Source organism: Acanthochromis polyacanthus, chromosome 2 (assembly GCF_021347895.1).
Source record: "Acanthochromis polyacanthus isolate Apoly-LR-REF ecotype Palm Island chromosome 2, KAUST_Apoly_ChrSc, whole genome shotgun sequence".
Classification (NCBI taxonomy): domain Eukaryota; kingdom Metazoa; phylum Chordata; class Actinopteri; family Pomacentridae; genus Acanthochromis; species Acanthochromis polyacanthus.
This window is the reverse complement of record NC_067114.1, coordinates 11880077-11900615: the sequence shown is the minus strand read 5'-3', so window position 1 is coordinate 11900615 and position 20539 is coordinate 11880077. Positions and strand designations below refer to the sequence as shown.

At 42.5% G+C, this 20539-nt stretch overlaps 1 long non-coding RNA gene across 33 annotated transcripts in view; it reads left to right on the top strand.

Moving 5' to 3' along the window:
- LOC110957374 (uncharacterized) overlaps positions 1–20322 on the top strand; it is a 112409-nt gene extending 92087 nt beyond the window's left edge. For 13 of the 33 annotated variants that reach the window (XR_002596097.2, XR_007938105.1, XR_007938082.1 and 10 more), the window contains 6 exons: positions 1514–2191; positions 3167–3317; positions 4363–4448; positions 10847–10955; positions 12932–13038; positions 19029–20322. This is a non-coding gene — a long non-coding RNA (uncharacterized LOC110957374). Of the gene's footprint in view, positions 1–1513; positions 2192–2759; positions 2800–3166; positions 3318–4362; positions 4449–5105; positions 5146–10846; positions 10956–12931; positions 13039–18175; positions 18238–19028 lie in introns of all 33 variants that reach the window. The other 20 variants (XR_007938119.1, XR_007938117.1, XR_007938115.1 and 17 more) reach the window with 10 other exon arrangements.
- The last annotated feature ends 217 nt before the right edge of the window (positions 20323–20539 follow it).

The window sequence follows — 20539 nt, the reverse complement described above, 5'->3', positions numbered from 1 at the left end:
ACGCGAGTCATGTTGTTCATAATGATGTGGTCGGATGATAACGACCCCCAGGGAAAGCTCATGTATTTAGTTGTAGAATTATTCATCGTAGTGCTGTTCCAAATCTTAGTGTTTGTGCTGAAAAAAATCCAGAATTCCTGAGAGCTCTGTGATGATCATAAATGATACAGCCGATGAATGATCCAGCTGTTGCAACATTATGAAGTATTTTAATATTACAATTGAACTTAATGCTCCTGAGTGCCAAACTAAAGGGGTGAGTGCCCATCACCGAGCCAGACCCTCGGCATGTAAAGTCCATACCCACAGCAGTGACTAATTGTTTGTTATGTCAGTGCTCGTCGTGCCCGTTTGCCTTTAATGGAGTGTGGTGTGGTGATCCATCAGGCTGTCGAGCAAGCCCCATGTCAGCTGAAGTGGCTGTGTGTCAGTGGGGCGAGCGTGCCGTGCAGATGTGATTTACTGCCCTGCTTGTTGCGCCGCCTTGTGCCTTTCCTCTTAGCCACGCAATGCAGCCCACTCCTCTCCTCTCCTCTTCCTCCCTTTCCTCTCCTCTCCCCCCAGATTGATTACCAGCGCAACTGGCTCATGACACTCACCATCTTCTGGCAACCTTTTAGTGCCGTTTTATAGATGGTTAGCGCACCTCATTTGGCTATTTATACATCTGTAAGTGGCCATGAAATATAGATTTGTCTTGATGGGTGTCAACATTGGAGCTATGGAAGCAGGGCCCAGTGACACCTCGTTATTTTAATGGTGTGAGATGAAGAGGCCGCGTGTCAGGAGTAATTTTCAAACATGGCTAAATGATACTGTTTTTATTTTCATTTAATGTTTGCACTCATAATTTACACAAAGCCATAAGACTGATTTCTTGCAGTGTTTTCAGTTGGGGCTGAGAGGAGGAAGGAGGATGAGGCGACTAAGGATGGCAGGAAACACAATGACTCTCTTTCTTTCTTACACACACACACACACACAAAGTCACATATTCTATGCGAATGTCAAGGTGGTTCAGAGTGAGAAGAACCCTTAACAGTAACATGATGTGTGACCTGTCATCCGCACACATGCACGCACATATTTCACTCCATTCACAGGCAAGGTCTCATAGGTAATTAGGTGCTGGCACCCACTCAGTGCAATGTGCTGGTTAATTGAATAGTTAACACATCAGAGGCAGGCTGGGGCAGATTCGAGGTGACACCTGTCAGGAAGCTGTTCTCTCCCGACCCAGGACATTTCCTGCTCTGCCTGATACATATGTCATCTTTGTGGAAATACCAAATTAGGGGCAAGCAGCTGAGTGAGTGCAGTGCAGCGGGTGTGGAGATAGCTTGGGGGTGGAAGAAGGCAGGCGCCTTTTCTGCTCTGTCCTTCAAGAGAATTTGTAAAGCTTGGGGCACCTATCCTTACTTCACCTCAGGCCATTTCCAGGGTTGTGTGACAGGAAAGTGACAGTGCTTTGTGTTTGTGTGTCTGTCTGTGCATATGTATGTCCACACTCCAGCAGGCTCTGCCCCAGCAGTGTGCCCAAGGCGTCCAGGAGTGGAGTCTGTGTCTAGCAGAGGTGTGCCACAGCTGAGTGGAGGTGTCCACATTCACCCAGCTCAAAGACAGCTGTCTGGGAAGTAGACTGACATTTGCAAAAAAAAAAAGAACTGTTTACTAAATTTACTTTCTATCGCTAGTTATTACAAAATTGTTTGAGGCTACGTGTGTTTCCTGACTGAGTGCTTGCATCAGTTTGTAGAGATGTTGCACCTGTGGGAGGCAGAGGTCCTGTCAGAGGCCGATGTAGTCAGCAGGAGATAACAGCTCTGGAGCAGAGGGTTACCACAATGGAGCAAGACCTAGAGGCTCCTCACAGCCGAACCACTGAAAGAGAGCATGCACCAGCTGGGACCGTCCCCTCCAAATGAATGAAGCAATTAACTGGCACACATACGCTCTGACATACTACACTCATTATGTCCTCTCACTTCCTCCACAGCATCAAGCAGAGATGCATCTGTTGAAGGCACAGGAGTCTAGAGAGGTACAGTGGAGGCACAAGAGCAAGCAGCTGGAGGCTGATGGTAGTACTCCATCGACACAACACACAGTGACCCAGCATGGCTTCCTCTCAGCCCGGCTGCTGAGGCAGACGCAGGAGTGAACCTAGGCCACGACCACCGCAAAGACTCAGGTAACGGTGCAGCTGGTCTCTCCACATGATGTGACTGAAAAAGTGTTGTTCCTGTTGGTTCGTGTGGAAATTGGAAGGAGTCATGACAGTAGATCCAGTCTGTGACACGCTTTTTCCTACGTATGCTGTCATTCTCAGCTGTCGGATGGGACAGCGATGTCCTGAATCCCTTGAAACTCTTAGTTAGTTGTCAGACACACTTTCTTTTGTTTCTTTCATATGGTCAGCTTTTAATCAGGCTCTTTGTGTCCGATATGTCTTTCAGAAGGGGCTGTAAAATTCAAATATCAAGAAATGAAAAAACATTATAACCCAGAGAGAATGATTGAAATGATGTAAGTCTGGTTGAGAGGGATGAAGGGAGCGAGTGACAGTGACGGGATTTTGTGACGGGTCAGCCAGCCTCCAGTGTTGGCTTTAATATATTGTGTGACAGTCACCAGAGTGTGTGATGTGGCAGCTGCCTCAGCCACTCACCTGCAAGGAAATCTCCCCTCAATTTCAGCCCCTCTGCCTTTTGTGTAATACTGATTTTTTGATGTCTGTTTTTGTGCATACATCCACCCAGGGACTGGTTTGGCAGGTGGAGAGGACTTTGTTGTCAGCAGGTGGGCATCAGCAGCAGCTGGCAGAGGTTAAGAGAATTGAGTAGTTACAGAGCATTAACTGCAAAGCTACTAGTATACTGTATTCCCTGCAGTGTTTAGAGCCTAAGCCTGCAATGTTTCAGATTTTTAAGAGCTGCTATGTTATGAATTATCATGAGATTACATTTAATTTATATCTCATATCCTCCCTAGTCAGTATGAAAAACACCAGGAAGTGATCTTACTGTAAATAATTTAAAAACCCTGCTGTGCCTCTCAGAGATGCAACCTGTGGCATACAGATGTTTTAGTACTGGGATTCCTAGACTCCTGTATCCTCTGCTCCTTCCTTCTCATTGAATTACTCCCCTTCCACCCGTCCATGCAGGTGTGTGGGCCAGTCGCTCGATAGACAGATCATTTCAGGTGGAAGACCTCACGTGAAATCAGATGTTTAACTGGCCGGCTGAAGTGGGACAGGAGCATCTTAACCAGCACCTTGCCAAAGGTCTCGTGTTCGCTCAGCCACCGGGGCCGCTGTGAGTACGCCCGCCACCTGCCAATAGGCATTAGGGGGATTTAGTAATTAAGTGATAGGCTGAGGACTAAATTGGGTGTTTGTGGGCTGGCGAGCCACCCCAAGGTCCCTACAGCCATGCAGATAGGGGATTCTAATTGCCAGGAATATTGATCAGCCTGGCGAGGGGGGTGCACAGGGAATTCACTAGCCATCGATTAGCTGTTACTGCACCTCGCTTGTCAATGGAAGAGGGAGGTGAGCATTGGAAAGGCTCCGGGCTTTTCCCACACTATCCTTCACCACCAGCAGCAACTCCTGACACATGCATACGCAGTCAGAGTCAGTGACACAGCATGTTGTAATGCCAGTGCTCTTTAAAATCCTCCATATCTGTAACTTTATTCTCTCACAGACAAACCATAAGTGAAGCTAGGAAAAGGTTCTTTCCAGATGGCTCACTAGCACATGAATGAAGTGCCACCCTCCACTCTGAGCCATCTTTCTGACTCCTCTCAGCTTTTACTTTTTCTTCATTCTTGCCTCTATGAGTTTCAGAGTTCTCTGACCCGTGGCTGTGGTCCTAGTTATTGTTGGAGGGAGAGGGGACACTGAGCTTGCACACCCTCTGATATTTAATTAGCTGCTTCACCTGGCAGTAAATAGGCCCTGGTCAAAGCTCTCACACACACACTTCTTTGATTTGAGTTCTATCACTTATGCTCCAGCGACGCATCACCATTAGACAACAATGTGCATGCAGCGCAAAACAGCAGCACAATCAGAATTATTAAACAACCTCTCATTAAATGTTAAAGCTTGCCTGGTCAGATTGAATCTGTCACACATGCACACATTGCTGTGTATTGATTTAGTTTCATGCATGACATACTTACAGCCCTTTAATTTCCTATGACTGGGCTGAGCAGAGAGGAAATCAGGGATCTGTGAAAGGAGTTTAGTTCAGGTTCTTGGTTTGAATGTCGACATGGAGGTTGAGGTTGCTATTTAGAATTTTAGAAACAAGAATTATCGTGTCGTTAACTTGTATTTTATGTCTTCGTGAGAGAAATGACGGGAAAGAGGAGGAGAAAGAGATGGACAATGATAATCAACAAAAGGCCCAGCCAGATTCAAAATGGGAACTTTGCAGGTAAAAACTGATGCCTTAACCCTAAAGATGTGGTCACTTACATTTCCATACTACAACTTTTTGTTCCATTTCCCATTTACTTCTATTGAAACTCAAAGAACAGACAAGTTCATGCATGCATTTGCAGTTTTGGTGTGATATCTATCGGATTCTGGCATATTAGCAGGTCAGAGTTCACTTTTATTCAAGTTTGACTTAGCATTTGTGCTCAGTAAGTCAAAATATTGATCCACTGTGTATAGATATAAAGAGGTTTTTATTCTAGTGGTTGCCTCTCACATGTTTAATACATTATCACACAACAAAACTGCAAATTGTACTCTTGCTCTTTATAGTTTGTGATCAGTCTGATCAGTGTTTATTATTTCCTAGACTGTTTTTTTTTTTTTTAAGAAAATAAGGCTGTTATTGTACCTTTAGGCCACAAGGGCTTCCTCAAGTTTGTCACAGAAAGAATTGAACTTGAGAGATCAATATACTAAACATAAGTTCAGTGATTGAATCTTCAGTGATATCTGAATATGTAATCAGAATATTTAAACAATCAAAAACTTTATGATATATTTTAATTCATTTTCCAACACCAATCACCAGTTCATGTCACTAACAGGAGTCACAGGCTATGACAAGCTGTTTCGTTATGCTTTCTTTTTGCAGCATTTTTTCTAAAGCCCATTCTGATGAATTGGTAAGGAAGGTTTGTTTATTAATTTTGTCTTTCATTATTCTTTTATATGTGTTTGGTTCTTTTGAAATGTGTTTCTCTTTCAGGGCCATCATTCTTTTTGTTTGCTGCCATGTGATTCAGGAGCGATGTTGTATTTCTGAGGGAAGAGGTTGATGAGATCACTTCTAACAATTTCTAGCAATATTTTAAATCTTTAGTTATTTTGTATAACTTTGTAGAAATCTGTTTTCACTTTGACGTGAAAGTGTCTTTTTGTGAAATTTTTATATCAAAAAATCCAAATAACATTGACCATGATTCAATGTTGAAAAGCAATTAGGGGGGAAATGTCCAAGGAGGACAAACCAGCCAACAAAACATCTCATCCTCCACACAGAACAAATAAGTATTTCCACTATCATCAGTGTTCTAGAGGACCAAGGACAGTGTCAAGTGGCACTTGTCAAACCCACATAAGATTTGTTATGGGGCTGTCTCTGACAAGGTTACTCTTCATGTTTGTCATTAGAATCAACAAAGCATTTTGCAGTTGGCTATTTGACACCGTTTAGTTTTTCAAAGCCATCTTAGGTAGTGTTTTATATTCATGCTGAAATGAACTGCAGAAACAGAAGTAGTGAGGAGGTTTGCTGCCCAGCAGTCTCTAGCCTGAGTCATTTAGAGCCTATTACAAAACATCAATATATTGATTGAAGTAAGTGTCTCAGTGTACTGCTCTGTAAACACACAGTTGGTTTGGTTGTGCATGTTTTATCTGCTTGAATCTTATCAGGATTTCAATCTTTTCATCTGCAGTTCCATTACTCGTGGCAGTGTTGGCGTTTGAGGCAAAGATTTGAATCACTTTTGAAAGATTTGTGGTTAATTCTCAATTTAAAAACAAACTTAATGTCAAAAATTTACTTTTCATTACACTGTATGAGAGGGTTTTTTGTTTTATTTCAGTACAGTTCTTTGTGAAATTGCCAGATACAGTACATGATTACTAATGAGGCCCACACATTCTAAAAATGCAAATGTTATTATAAAACTGAAGCATTCCTCATGCAGCAAAAACAGCAGGAGCAACAGGTCATGATGATCTGTAAAAAGGGACAGAGAGAAAAAAAATCAGCCAGAAGAGGAGAGGGAGCAACTTCAGACAAGTCTTGACTCAGCTCACAGCCAGGTCAAAAGTCGCCTCTGAAACGCTTGAATATATTAAACTTTTCAAACAATCTTCAATAAGTTTACTGCTTCACTTGAGTTATCAAACTGTTTTTGTTTGCTGAGATGTACTAATGCAGAGTAAGTAATATTGAAATGTGTTAAATTAAGCAGTGTTTCTTCAGCTGCTTGCATGGTTCCTTTTAAATCTGATGTATTAACCTGCTGAAAGTTTTTACCAAATTTGATTTCTATTCAAATTGAATTTCACTTTTAACATATTGCACAGTATAAACACTAGATGCTATCTATACAGATATCTCCAATAAGACATTTAAATTAGCAGAATTATTTTATCTTTGTATAGGTAATGAAAGACAGTCATATACACATCCAGACACATACAAGATTAATAAATGAGGCTAGAGAGATGTTCCTGTCTTGCTCATTTAACCAGTTTGCAAAAGGAAAACAGTCGTGTCAATGTTTTTCTGTCAGTATTTGACATTTTACAGCAGCAGACTGTATGGTGAGTGTCTTCGTTTCAAATTCATGATCCCGTCTGAGTGTCTGAACTGTGTGATTTCCAAGGTCATTTTGTGATCTGTGAAGGGGGATTGTTCCCCCACGCTTGTCTTCTGATTGAAGCCTCACTACAACCATTTATACACCACTCAGAGTCACCCTCCAGCCATGCTCATAAATTGAATTAGTTTCAGTCTGAATTTGTGTTTCAAAACTAGTAATTATTTTTTTAACCCCAGAGGAAGCAAAGAGAAATGAGTCAGATCTTCACAAGTCATGAAATTTGACGATATATGATTTAACACCAACCAAAGGGACACAAGCCTGAAGCACAGCAATTTACCAACCATTCATCTGTTAGCAAATTAAATCACACCACATTTGACATCTTTTAGAAAGTTAGATAAATCTGATGAAAAAGTTTTTCTCTCAATTACCATCTGAAATTAATCTCCTTAATCCCAATTTGATCTCTTTCATGCATATAAGGGGTATCTTTCATCTGCCCACCTATGTGCTTTAAATCTCCACCGCTGAGTTACGACGGAACGTGACTGTAAAACTTAGTCTGACGTGAAACTCCGACACCCTTCCAGCTCTGTGAGATGAGAGAGCTGATTGGGGGATATGAGGACAAAGGTGCTTAACTGACAGCCATCGATTATCTTTGCGTAGCCGGTGGAGGACTGTAAGAAGTCTCCAGGAGTGTTTGACAGAGCTGCAGAGCGACATCCTGAGGTGTTCAGCTGCAGCTATGCAAAGCAGAGCAACAAAGCAGATTCTGAAATATTTACTGAAGTTAAATTGATCCTTTTTCTTTTTGATCTTTTATATCAAACAAAAAATTTTGGAAAAGGAAATTCATGCTTTAGAAACTACTCCATGCTGCATTAAAAAATAAATGTGATGATGTGGAGACAAGCATTCGGTTTATTTTAAGGGTTCACGAGCCACTGTTGCATAAATTGTCACACATTTCAGATTTTGTGTGCTGCCAATATGCAGCTTAGCTAGTGCTCTGTGCGTGATGATATGTAAGTGCAAAGGCTCAGATGTACAGCATCCTGTTGGAGAAATTACTGAAAGAGCTGAGTTAAGTCTCAGCTAGTATAGATGAATTAATGTTCAAGCAGGTTGAGCTCCTTCGTGTACGGTTTTCAGGAGCTACATGCTGGTGTTTATTGAAAGGAGAAACACAAATCACGTGTAGCAGCTTCTACAATCAACAGATTTCAGCCATTCAGGCCACCTATGATGGCTTATAGTCAGTTAAGGTGAACATTATAGGAGGAAGTCTAGATGCACTGAAGCAGTTTTCTGTTGCTTTTTCTTTCTCATGGCCACTGACCCCCTCAGTAGAGCATGAACAGGAGATTGGGCAGTAAACAAGCAATCAATTCAGCTTAAATCTGTATAAGCTGATGTAGACTAAAATGAAATACTCCCTAAATGTAAAGATGAACAGAGCGATGTGTCCATTTAGCCGTTTTACCATATGTGTTCGATTGTCCGTGTGTGTTGCAGCAGGGAAGAATCGTGGGGTGGCAAGTCTTCTCTGTGGTATGTCTCATTTCCAGCTGACATGCAGAGGCCAGTAGGAGAGGACGAAGTTTGGAACAAAAGAAATGATCAAACTCCAGACGCTAACATGGTGATTTAGAACATTCACACTCGCCCAGAACTGCTCCCAGCATCCGAGCAGCCCGGACCACAGTTGACGCTGATCAGGCCTAGTTACATAGCAGCTCTCCCCTCTTTAAGCAGCACTTTAAACAGCCGGTGCCCTATAAGCCCCAAGCACGGCTATGATACGAGTGCTTTATTACGGCAAAGAAAACGAGTCTCATCTCCTTTCTCAATAGTGGTATTAGTTTAAGATAGCCAGAGCTGACAGAGGGGCACAATGCTAGCCTCCTTCACAGAGCATTTTGGTCATTAGCGTGAACCACACAGCCTGTCTCAAGTAGAGTGGTAACCTCCAGAGGTCACTCTGTTCACTAATTGTACACTACAGGCAAGATCAGATTCTGTTGTCAAGAAAAGGGGAGACTCATAGCTTTGCCCTTTCTGTGTATTCCTAAAGCTGATTAGATAATGAGGTCTTTTTCCGGACTCAAGGCCTGAGTGAGCAGTGGTATTTAATGCTGTCTGATTTTACCAGCCAGATAGTGAATGCTTTTTTGTGTGTCTGTGTTTTTTTGTTTATTTTTTTCTTTATGGTCACTTTCAGATCTCAGTGCTGAGGATCTAATGTATTAGTGTTTTATTAGTTATATATTTGTCTTGGTCTGAAGTTGCTGTTGTACACATTGTAACTTGCTCTGTGCTCTACAGTGCCATTCCTTTTATTGATGTGTGTGACTGTGCATGCATGCTTGCATACACATGTACTACTCTGTCCGTGTGTGTGTGTGTGTGTGTGTGTGTGTGTGTGTGTGTGTGCTGACTCCTGAGCCAAGAGCACATCTCTGGCTTATCTGTAAGGCCTGGCGTCAGCCTCCTTAAGTGCTGTCAATGTCACATGGTAACAGCAGCGCTGCAGCCTCTTAATTGGTTTAGGAATAGCATCCTTGTCATTTTGCGGTCAGTAAACTCCGCTAGAGAAAATGAAGTCCAAGCTTCTGCCACCTCCTCAACCCCCACACAGCCAGTCTAACAAAAAAATAATGATTATGTGCCGTGTATATTTGTGTGTTCGCTGTTTTCACGTTTTGCTTTTAGAAATAATTGCTGTTGGTTGTGTGGCAGCATCAGAGGAAGGACATTAATGATTCTCACTGGCCGCGAGGAAACACTGCTCTGCAGAGGGCGGGAGAGGGAGCAACTCATTTTCTACTGTAGAACTAAATGTGTGTGTTGGTGCATGAATGTGTTTGTGTTTGGTAATATATTTTTAGTAGTTTCCTCACTTTCTTGTATGCAGCCTATAATAATTACTTTAGCAGCGTATGCAGATATGTGTGTATATCTGATTACTTCAATATATATATGGTTTTGTGTGTGTGTGTGTGCACGGCTGTCCTTTTTCACGGATTAGCTGGTGAATGCTGCAAGAGGATGATCAGACTGGGAGCACACCAGGGTTGCTCTGCGATCACACAGGGATTATGGGGGATATGGAGCTGTAGTGCATTCCAGGGCCGCCTCCAGTTAGGCTCATCTCCGCCACGCTCCCCTCACACACACCACTTTAATTGCCTTTGCTTCTTTCATTACTTTTATTGCCTCTCCTCTGCATTGCGTGCTCCCTGGGCTTGTGGAAAGGTCATTGTGATGGTGGTGGTGTGCTCACAGCCACCGTCTCTCCCTGACTAGCAGGAAATGGCTGTGGGGCTGAAGCTGGGGAAATGAGTGACACAACAGAGTAGCAGCAAGTAACCGGCTGGGCATAGATTTTCATTGCAAAGTCTGTAATTCATAATTTCAAAACAACCCTGTGAAGTGAAGTCAGACATATATGTTTAAATGCCACCAGTGTGTGTCATTCACAAAAAAATATTGTTTTGAATGGTACATTTTGGGATTTCACTGGATGACGGCTTCAGTAGAGCCGTACTCTGAGTAGATTTATGTAAACTACGCTATTGAGTAGAGTGATGAGGAGGTCAAATCATTAAAACCTCACAAACAGAGGGGCTGTACAGGAGTTTTAATGGTAATGTCTTGATGCAGAAGCATTGAAGAGGAGGCAGCAATGAGTTGAGAGACAAGTTTGGGCTTTATTGCATCCCCTGTGAGCAAACTAAGGTAAACCGAGGTCTTCGAGGTGGTGGGATCATCAGGTGACTTGCACTGAATTGTGATACAATAAGCTTCTCTTGTCCAGTGCAATTGCATTTTTTCTGCTCCTGATGTTTAAGTGTGTGTACTATACTTTGATGTTCCATTTTTAATAGTATTTGTGCTATTTCATCCTATTCTAACAGTATGAGGATTGCACTCAGTTAAAGTGCTGTTATTGTCCTCATGTAATGACATTTTATCTGTTTTTCTTTTGCCTTGCTTATGCCATTTGTGGTTATGTTTTATCTCCCTGCAGGCCTGTTTGAGTGAGGACATTCTGGCAGATCTGAGTGTCCAACTCCCAGTGAGGCCAACACTAGTGGATGCTTTGCTGGCAGCGTGGGAGGTGTGTCATTTTAATAAAGGTAATGATAGTATCTCTCAGGGACAGCCGTGCCTTTAAGGTCGCTCTTATCACACACAGAGACCTCCTTAGTCCACATCATAACCAGTCCTCTAAAAGTCTCCTTGCTTTTTAGTGCCCCTATGTGTCACATTTTTTGGCTCTTTACACTCCTCAGAGGAGCAACAGCTGAGGTTCTTGAACAATTTGCTGTAGATATTCTTTATGTATTCATACATACACTCACCGACCATTTTTTAGGTACACCTGTTCAATTGCTTGTCAACAGAAATAGCTAATCAGCCAATCACATGGCCACAACTCAGTGCATTTAGGCATGTGGACACGGTCAAAGCAACATTGCTGAAATTCAAACCGAGCATCAGAATGAGGAAGAAAGGGGATTTAAGTGATTCTGAATGTGACATATTTGTTGGTGCCAGGCGGGCTGGTCTGAGTAGTTCAGAAACTACTGATCTACTGGGATTTACACACACAACCATCTCCAGGGTTTACAGAGAATGGTCCGAAAAAGAGAAAATATCCAATGAGCGTCTGTTCACACAAATGCCTTGTTGATGTGAGAGGTCAGAGGAGAATGGGGAAAATGGTTGGAGATGATAGAAAGGCAACAGTAACTCAAATGACCACTCGTTACAACTAAGGAATGTAAAATACCATCTCTGAACACACAACGCATCCAACATTCAAGAAGATGGGCTACAGCATCAGAAGACAACAACGGGTGCCACTCCTGTCAGCTAAGAACAGGAAACTGAGACTACAATTCACACAGGCTCACCAAAATTGAACAATAGAAAATTGGAAAAAAGTTGCCTGGTCTGATAAGTCTCATTTTCTGCTGCGACATGCAGATGGTCAGAATTTGGTGTAGACAATTTGAAAGCCTGGCTCTATCCTGCTTTGCATCAGTGGTTCAGGCTGGTGGGGGTGTAATGGTGTGGGGGATATTTTCTTGGCACACTTCAGGCCCCTTAGTACCAATTGAGCATTGTTTAAATAGCACAGCCTGCCTGAGTATTGTTGCTAACCATGTCCATCCGTTATTGACCACAGTGTACCCATCTTCTGATGGCTACTTCCAGCAGGACAGTGCAGCAGGTCACAAGGCTCAAATCATGTCAAACTGGTTTCTTGAACATGACAGTGAGTTCACTGTACTCCAACGGCCTCCACTGTCACCAGATCTCAATCCAAAAGAGCAGCTTTGGGATGTGGTGGAACAGGAGATTCACATCATGGATGTGTAGCCGACAAATCTGCAGCAACCGTGTGATCCTGTCATGTCAATGTTTTACCAAAATCTCAGAGGAATGTCTCAAACACCATGTTGAAAGTATGCCATGAAAAAATAAGGTAGTTCTGATGGCAAAAGGGGGTCCAACCTTTTAATAGCAAGATGTACCCAATAAAGTGTTCAGTGAGTGTATATGTGTGTATACATATTCCTTCTGTCTGACATCCTGTGTCCTTTACTGCCGTTACTCTCTTCCCTCTTCTCTGTCCCGGTGGAGGTTTTGTGTTCTGCCAGATTCTTCTCCTGTCCACAAGATGCTCTCCAGTTGGTCCTGGAATGTAATTAAGGCTTTGATACACACTACACTACTACTGAGATCTCTCTGCACTTGCACAATAATTGGTTTTTATCCCAGCAATAGCTAATGCACATTTTATCATATCCCAACATTGCTGCAGGCAAGCAAATGAAAAACTGGCACTGAAAATAAAAGAGCAAAGCACAAAGATCATCCATCTCCGCCAAGAAAGAGAAAGTGGACAGAGGAGAGTTATATTTATGTACTTTACTCTCGAATGTAACAAAAATGCAGTGTACTTTGTGTGTGTGTGTGTGTGTGTGTGTGTGTGTGTGTGTGTGTGTGTGTGTGTGTGTGTGTGTGTGTGTGTGTGTGTGTGTGTGTGTGTGTGTGTGTGTGTGTGTGTGTGTGTGTGTGTGTGTCTTTTTGTATGTATTTACAGGCCCGCATGAATCCACCTGCTGGAGGGAGTGAAGGCTCAGCAAATTGAGGGCAGGAGATTCAAAGCTGAGCTTGATGGGGAGACTGAAGAAAAGAAGACATAATAAGGTATATACCAAGAAAATATACTCAAACCTACAAATACTGTGGTGCAGGTCAAATTTCCACATTCCGTTTCAGGTTTATTTATATATGTTAGGTCGTCACAGCTTAACACAGCTTAATGAAACTTGAATATGTTTATTGCTCTTAAACAGCTTAAATGTAAATACTGTAGCATGATTAGCGCATTTTAACTCCTTTTGACCCTGATTCTGAATCGAATCATAATCATTTAGTCAATATGTCTAAAAATGCAGTCTTTGGCCGAAATAATATTTTTCTGTCCTGGAAAATAATCAAGTTTTCCCAGAAATAAATTCCCGATAATACAACTCCTCGTCTCTACGTATGTGATGTTATGGATCTAATCAAATACCCACAGTAGTTTCCTCGGTTTTAAAGAAATACATTGTTGTGTTAATACACTACAATATACAGTATTACTGAGTCTAAACCTTACCTCTCCGGCGTTGCAAATCTGCAGCACAAGTGGTGACTTTGAGACCTCAAAAGCTGTTTTGCATCGCGAACTTCAAGCACACAGAGTAAACACCTAAACTGACGGCCTTACAGGTGAAGTATGAAATTCTAATCCAATACACTTTTTGTCAAAATCAGCGAATGTGTCCTCATGGTCCGCTAGCTGTCCGCTCTGCGTGCACGCTTAAAAAAAACATCCACTGTTCACACACAGTCTCTCTAAAAGGGAAACAAACCAAGAGTCTCGAATGGATCCACACAACAATATTCCAGTCAGTCCACCACACATTCATACTTGTGCTCAGGCACGGGGGGAGGCTGGATGTGGGTGATTGGGGGCAGTGGGAAGACGGAAGTTAAATCTGGCATTTGCTATCTAAATATGCTAACTATCAGCAATCATTCTCCAGAATCACACACTCCACCTTCAAGCAACAAATTAACACAAGAGAAAGCCTGTGCAACTCCAGCGGTTGAGTTTGTCACCTTGCTGCAATGTCACAGGAATGTGCATCACTTGACCTCAGCCAGCAGTGTGATCAGTGGTGCAATGGACCTGAAACTTTGAATCAGAAGAGGTTATAAGCTGCACTTTAAAGCGCAGTAGCTGCTGCATGTGGTGTGTGTGTGTTGCAGAGAGCAGAGGGTGATGTGTGACAATAGCACCATGACATGAGGTGTTGCTCACTTGGCTTCATTATAAAACAAGACATTTTCATTTGCGTTAAAAAAAAAGTCTTTTTTTTTCTTTTTCAAAATAAAAGTTGCTAGAGCTGTTGCCTGGGCAGCATCTTTGCACAAGTTAGTACAACTGATACCGCAAACACAGTCTAAGAATGTTTAATGGGCACAGTGTGGTTCCTTTCCCCGTCCTCTGATTAAGTTGACAACCCAGACTGACAAGTGAGACATTGCAGACTTAATACAGTCCATGATTTGGTGGCTATCATAGTCCTGGCAAAGATTCCTGTTTTCATCTGAAAAGGGGGCAGCAAATCTATACAAGCCCCTCTCTGTGAGTACATGCTCTCTGCTTTTGGTCTGGTCGACTCCAGAGACAGTGTCGGTGACAAAGAAGCGAGCTTTCAGACAGAGCATGAGTGTTTCTGGAGTGGCTCATCTGAAACACGGGTCAATAGAAACACTCACCAGCACATCACAGACACTGAAAAACAAAGATGCTGCATAACTCCCAGGATTTTATTGGCTGTCATGTTGATTCTTCTTGTCCTGGGATTAGCATAGGCCTCAGTGTGTTTGTGTGACTAATGGTCTGTGTTTTCTGGCTGTGAAATCAGCAGCCTGAGAGCCCTGAACAGCCTGCACATCAGTGTTTGAAGTCCACCACCCCCCCTGGGTTGTGCCTCTGGGTCCTGCCGCTAATGCAGCCCAGCACATTTCTGTCTCCATCTCAGAGCAGAGGCTCTCCTTTACATACAACCATGTTTAGCCCTTTTCTCCTCCTGCACCCACAATGACCCCCACTGTAATCTGCTCGACTCCAGCCGGCTTGTGTCGCCTTCACCTGTGTGGCCGGGCTTCGACTGATGGCTAAAGCTTGTTAACACTGAAGACACATTTGTGCAGTTAACTGGGAAATGTTGGGGATGGCAATGGGAGTCGGTGATCAAAGGACACGTAAAGGCACCAGAGGAAGAGGTCTCACCTCCCAGGCACAGTTAGAGCCTCCAGAGTTGGCAAAGTTTTAACCCGACTGACCCAAGGACACTCTCTCCTCCGATAAGTGTCGGTCGCTGTTAGTGTTCTCAAAGACCACATAGGACTCTTAAAGTACACATGTCACTCACCTATCACCATGGAAACGTCGAATGTTTTCTAAATAAAATATGAATTTTATGTGTTGCCCGAGAAAGGGTTATTTGGTGGTGGAATGGTATCCCACGGCTGGAGCCATCTCATTTTTCTCAGCCAATATCACTCTGCCTCAAAGTAAGCCGGGTTTGTGTTACCTGGCATTTGCCTGCAACACATTCTTATCTGACATCCTCTCAAATTGAAAGCAGGAAAAGTGAGGCTGATTGAAGGGATAAAGTTTTTGGCGATGGAAGGACAGAGGCAAGGGGAGAAAAATGTGAACCCAATCTGCCGTGTGTTGACTGTACTGATTAGGGGCTTGTGCTAAGAAGAGCCTCTCGATCCCCTCATTCCTTCTGTTTACTTTGAACCACAGCACCGTTCTCATCACAGGCATCTCTGCAACGAGAGTGCCTTCTCACCTTCTCTCAGTTTCAGCCAAATCGCCTACATCACAAACACGCCTTTGTACACCACATAGTCCAATTAAAAAGACGACTGCTTAACTAGGGCTCGTAGGGGTTTGGTCAAGTTGGTTAATCCATTAGGGAAAGTGGAGTAAGCAGTGTGATTAGAAACATGAGGACATCTGTGACGTGTCGGGGTATTTGCTCAGTTTACAACGCTCTGACAGATCTTTATTTGTGTATATTTGTGAAGACCAGGAGAGAGCAGATGCACACTCAGCCCATTAAGAGCTGCAGGGTTACTGGAGCAAAGTCCAGCTAATGTTTTGGGGCATTCAGAAAGCCTGCAGGGAGCCAGGATTACAGAGCTGGGCTTAAAAGCAAACCCGAAATACAGGGAATAATAATACATAGGTAAATACGGGTTGGAATAGCAAGGGAGAAGCTAGGAAAATAGCGCATCTATTCTCACGCAGCACGTTTGTTTATTTATGGTGTCTGAAGGCCTGGTCTGGATGCAGGGTTGGAGGGGAGATGGGGAAATGCATGCGCAGGCTTTCCCTCCCATAGTCCGGCTCCATAGCTTTCATTAAGTGTCATTACCAGTACTTTCAGAAAGCCGGCCAGGCTGAGACCCGACATCCCCTCTACAGATAGTTGGCTATGCATATGGATGTATTTCTGATCCCTCTTATCCACCACTGAGGAGGGGGAATTAGGCCAGCGAGAAGGAGAGGAGGGGGCTTAAAGGCTGCGTCCATCTATGACTTTAATGGCAAAGATGGAGCTATTTCTTCAGTTGAAGGACAGCATGCTTGGTTTGTTGTTTTGTATATGTCACTCAGGTTATCAACATTGCAAGCATTTCACTTAAGATTCTCCTGTTTTTGATATAACCGTATGGGTCATGTACACCCATTTCTGCATTTTCCGCTCTTGTGAAGAATTGTATTTCCATTTCAACCAGGACAATATACTCACAATGCTATTTTAAAATGTGCATTTCTAGCAGCATGGTATTCATTAGCAATTTGTTATTCCAGTTCACTTACTTTGAGAATGTCCCCTGATTGATGGGGAGGGGGGCTTGTTCTGTTTATTTGTATATCTGGGAATGAAAAATTCATATTGTACGCTTTTTCGAGCAGAAGTTATCTAGATTCAGTGTAAATGGTACTTGGGATTAGATTTTCACAGCAGATTGCTGTTATTAAGGAGAAAAAGCCAACTCCTTTGAGCAGTCATCTTCCTGGGAGGCAATCTATTTCTCTTTCACGCAGCCCGAGTGCTGGACCAGGCTCTTAATGCACTGAAGCAAAAGTGCTTCGGTCCGCAACCTTTCACGCCTTCAGCTCTCCTTTATGTGATTGAATAGTTAATAACTATGAGTCGCCTTTGAAAGCTCTGTGCCTTGGTCCTTCTGAGGCACTTCTCTTCTTTTTGTCTGTTTGGCTGCTGTACCTGCCCATTGCTCTGTCTGCCTGCATGTCTACTTGCCCCAGATGCCAAGTCGACTGATAGCCCACCTCTTCTCCACCAGCCCCTCTCACTTTTATCTTTGTCTCTCGCCTGACTTGCCGCTTGTGTGTCTGGCTGTCTGGCTGTCTTAGTCTGTACATCAGAATTTTGAGGGCTAGGGATCAGCTTTTTCATCTCTCACTTCCTCTTCCTATACACAATTCACACAAACACACTCACACACTCACACACACACACACACATGCTGCCTCACACAGCTCATTAGCCCATCCCACGCTCACAGCTCTGACAGAATGTGACCCTGCCTAATTGTGTACCATGCTCATTTGTTCTCCCTGCATGATGTGACGATTGCTTATTTATTCTCCTCGGGGCTCCCATCTCACATTAAAATGATTGACTCATTTCATTCACTGCACATTTTCAAGCTTTATTTGATAAGCTCATTTCCCCTGGCATTCAAATCCCTCCTTTTCCCATGCTTAAAAGTTGTAATGTTACCGAGGCACATTATTATTCATAGTTGGGATTGTTTCTTCGGCTAATTATCGGTGTTAGAAAATAATTTTGCACGTGTGATTCTGTTTATTCCGGTGGAATTGAGCAGCACAAAAGGGCAGACATTAACGATGCAGCTGGAATAGCTGAGGAGCCGATTGTGTACACAAAGCTGGCAGACGCGGTCAACAAGAAGCTTAAGAGGGATTGGGACGCTGTCGAAACTCGGCCGGAATAGGCAGAGCAAATTTGCATTCTGTTAAAATTTACATCTGGTTAGAGACCTGTTTTACAAATGAACAAGCTATCAACCTTTTTTTGTCCAATCTTGTAATAAGGGAGTGTTTTGACACAAAAAGAAGCATAACAAGCAATTGCTGATTGGGGATTTAGGCAGCATTGTTACAGCAGGATTTTAGCTCTTGTGATTCCACCAGCTGACAGTTGATGTTTTGTGCCTCCAGCTACTGTATATCGACCAGGCCTCAGTGACACAGCAGCTGCTGGAGACTCGCTCAGAGCGCCGGTAGGTCAGTGCAGAGTAAGACTGGTGATGGTGACAAGCATAAAAAGCTGTACCTGGCAGACATTAATGACTTCACACATATATGGCATCATTAGGGCTGAGTATTGAAACTCAAATATTCAATACACATCAAAAACTGACAAGTACAGCAAGTTGATGAAGATAATTCTGCTTATGGGTTATTACTGTTAGCAACATTTTCTAAATTTGAAGATGATTTTATTCAGTCAAAGTTCTTGTTATGTTGCTTGTTAGCAGCAATTTACAGTTCACAACTTTGGGGTTTTGTTTCCTTTTTGATCAAGGCGTACTCCCAACAATTCAGTGTTGCACTTTGATAGGGTTGGATGACTCACAACTCAAGCAGCAGAGTTCAAGTCATCCTAACTTTTTTTTAAACAAGTATACTTCAAGCTTAAAAAAACACTGGATCCTGTTTTTCCCATATTATTGTTCATTAGTGGCTTGAATTTAGTGACCTGATTACATTATCTGCTGCTTTTTGTCAAACTTTGGGAAGTTTCTTTCAGCACATCTCTCGATAAGTAAACTGAACCTCGTCCGTAGAACTGGTGCCCTTTAAATGAAAGGAAAATAAGATACCAGAAAAAGTGTTATGTTAGTATCAGATTTCTCATCTACCATAATGACAGTAGCATCAGAAAGTCAAACAAAATCTAGCCACAGCTCATAAACCCCAAATAAAGATTGTACCATCTAATGTTTCTAACAGCCTTAATGGTCTCTGATCATCCATTTATCGTCATAATGTCTCTTGTGCTTTTTTGCAGTGAGTTAACTACATGAGGAGCTCTGATTAGCAGAGGAGAAGAGTCACTGCCAGCCTCCCCCAGCAGCCACAAATGTCGCAGAGTTGGAGGAGTTTCTGCTGAAGATCTTCTCCTTCAAGGGACCTTGTCCTCGAGTGGAGAGGAAACACCAGTGCCTCCTCTCAGATTTGGACTTAACTTTGATTGAGCAGGTCTCACCTTTCTAATCCAAGGGACATTCAACTTGTAATGACAAGCACCTAAAACACAGGAAAGGAGGATTTGTTTAACCTCACCAAGATTTCATAAAGGATTTGAGAGTCTTGATTAAGTGTCCCAAGAGGAAAAAAAGGAAAAAAAATGTCCCAAAGTACAGAGTTTAGTTTGCAGTCTCGTTTGAGTTTTTACCTGATGTTCTGTTGTTGTTTCGATTTCAAATGAGCAGATGAAGCTGTTATTATAATTACAGTATGTAATTTAAAAATATATATATAAAATATTATCATGAAAAAATGTTTGATTAGATTGACTTATATAAATTTTATCGATTTAGGTGAAATGTTCATTTTATACCCAACTATTTTTTATCATAACCTCTTGATTCACATCACTGTTTTAGTTTCAGTCACTTTTTAGTGCAAGTTAGTTGAACAAATGACTAACTAAAAGGAATATGTATCTATATTTCATTATTAGGTGTCAGTGCATTGATTTCTACAAAAGAAAAGTAGAGCACTTGTGTTTTAAGTCACATATAGCAACTACTCCTACAGCAATAGACCCACAGGCCAATGTAGCCAAAATCTTAATGAATATGACCAGATAGACAAGAAATTGCAGCCAAATAAAAGAATAATAAAGGCATCTAAACCCTAACAAGTCTGCCTTTGTTCTTCCACTCCACCCACCACAAGCAGGCATTGTTGCAGCTTTGAGGGCAGCTCTGAGAGTTCCATGCCCATCGGCCTTCAATCACATGGGATGTCTGAGTTTGACAGTATAAAGTCTTTCTTCTAGAACAAAATAAGACCCCTAAGCAATAGTGGATGAGCTGTTAGTAACCGTACAGTCCACAGGGAGGTAGACCAAGCATAGTAGTACAGTATACACAAAGTGCTGGTTAGGGATAAGACAATGGACCAGTAAAAGCATTACTGGATGCTGCAACACTCTTAAATTTCTTACTGTTTGCCTCAACCTTTCTGTTTTCTTTGGTCCATCTGGCTTCACAAACCAAAGTCAATGTAAACGGAACTTAATCTGGTTAAAATCCATTTAATTGCTGACTTCAATAAACAGTATTAAAAGTAATAAACCATTCTCTTTGATATTCTCTCTGTTCTCCCACAGAAGTTGCGTCTGTTGTCTTTTTCCCGCAGCGTCCTGTGACTCCGTACATTTAGCCGTGTCCGTCTCGTCTTTTGATTTTTCGGAAGGCACCGGCGAGGGCGTAGTGTGAGCTCACTCTGCAGCGATGCAGCAGGTAAGTTATTCACTCGCAGGCCGCATGGAAGGATTAATTCCAGCCTTAC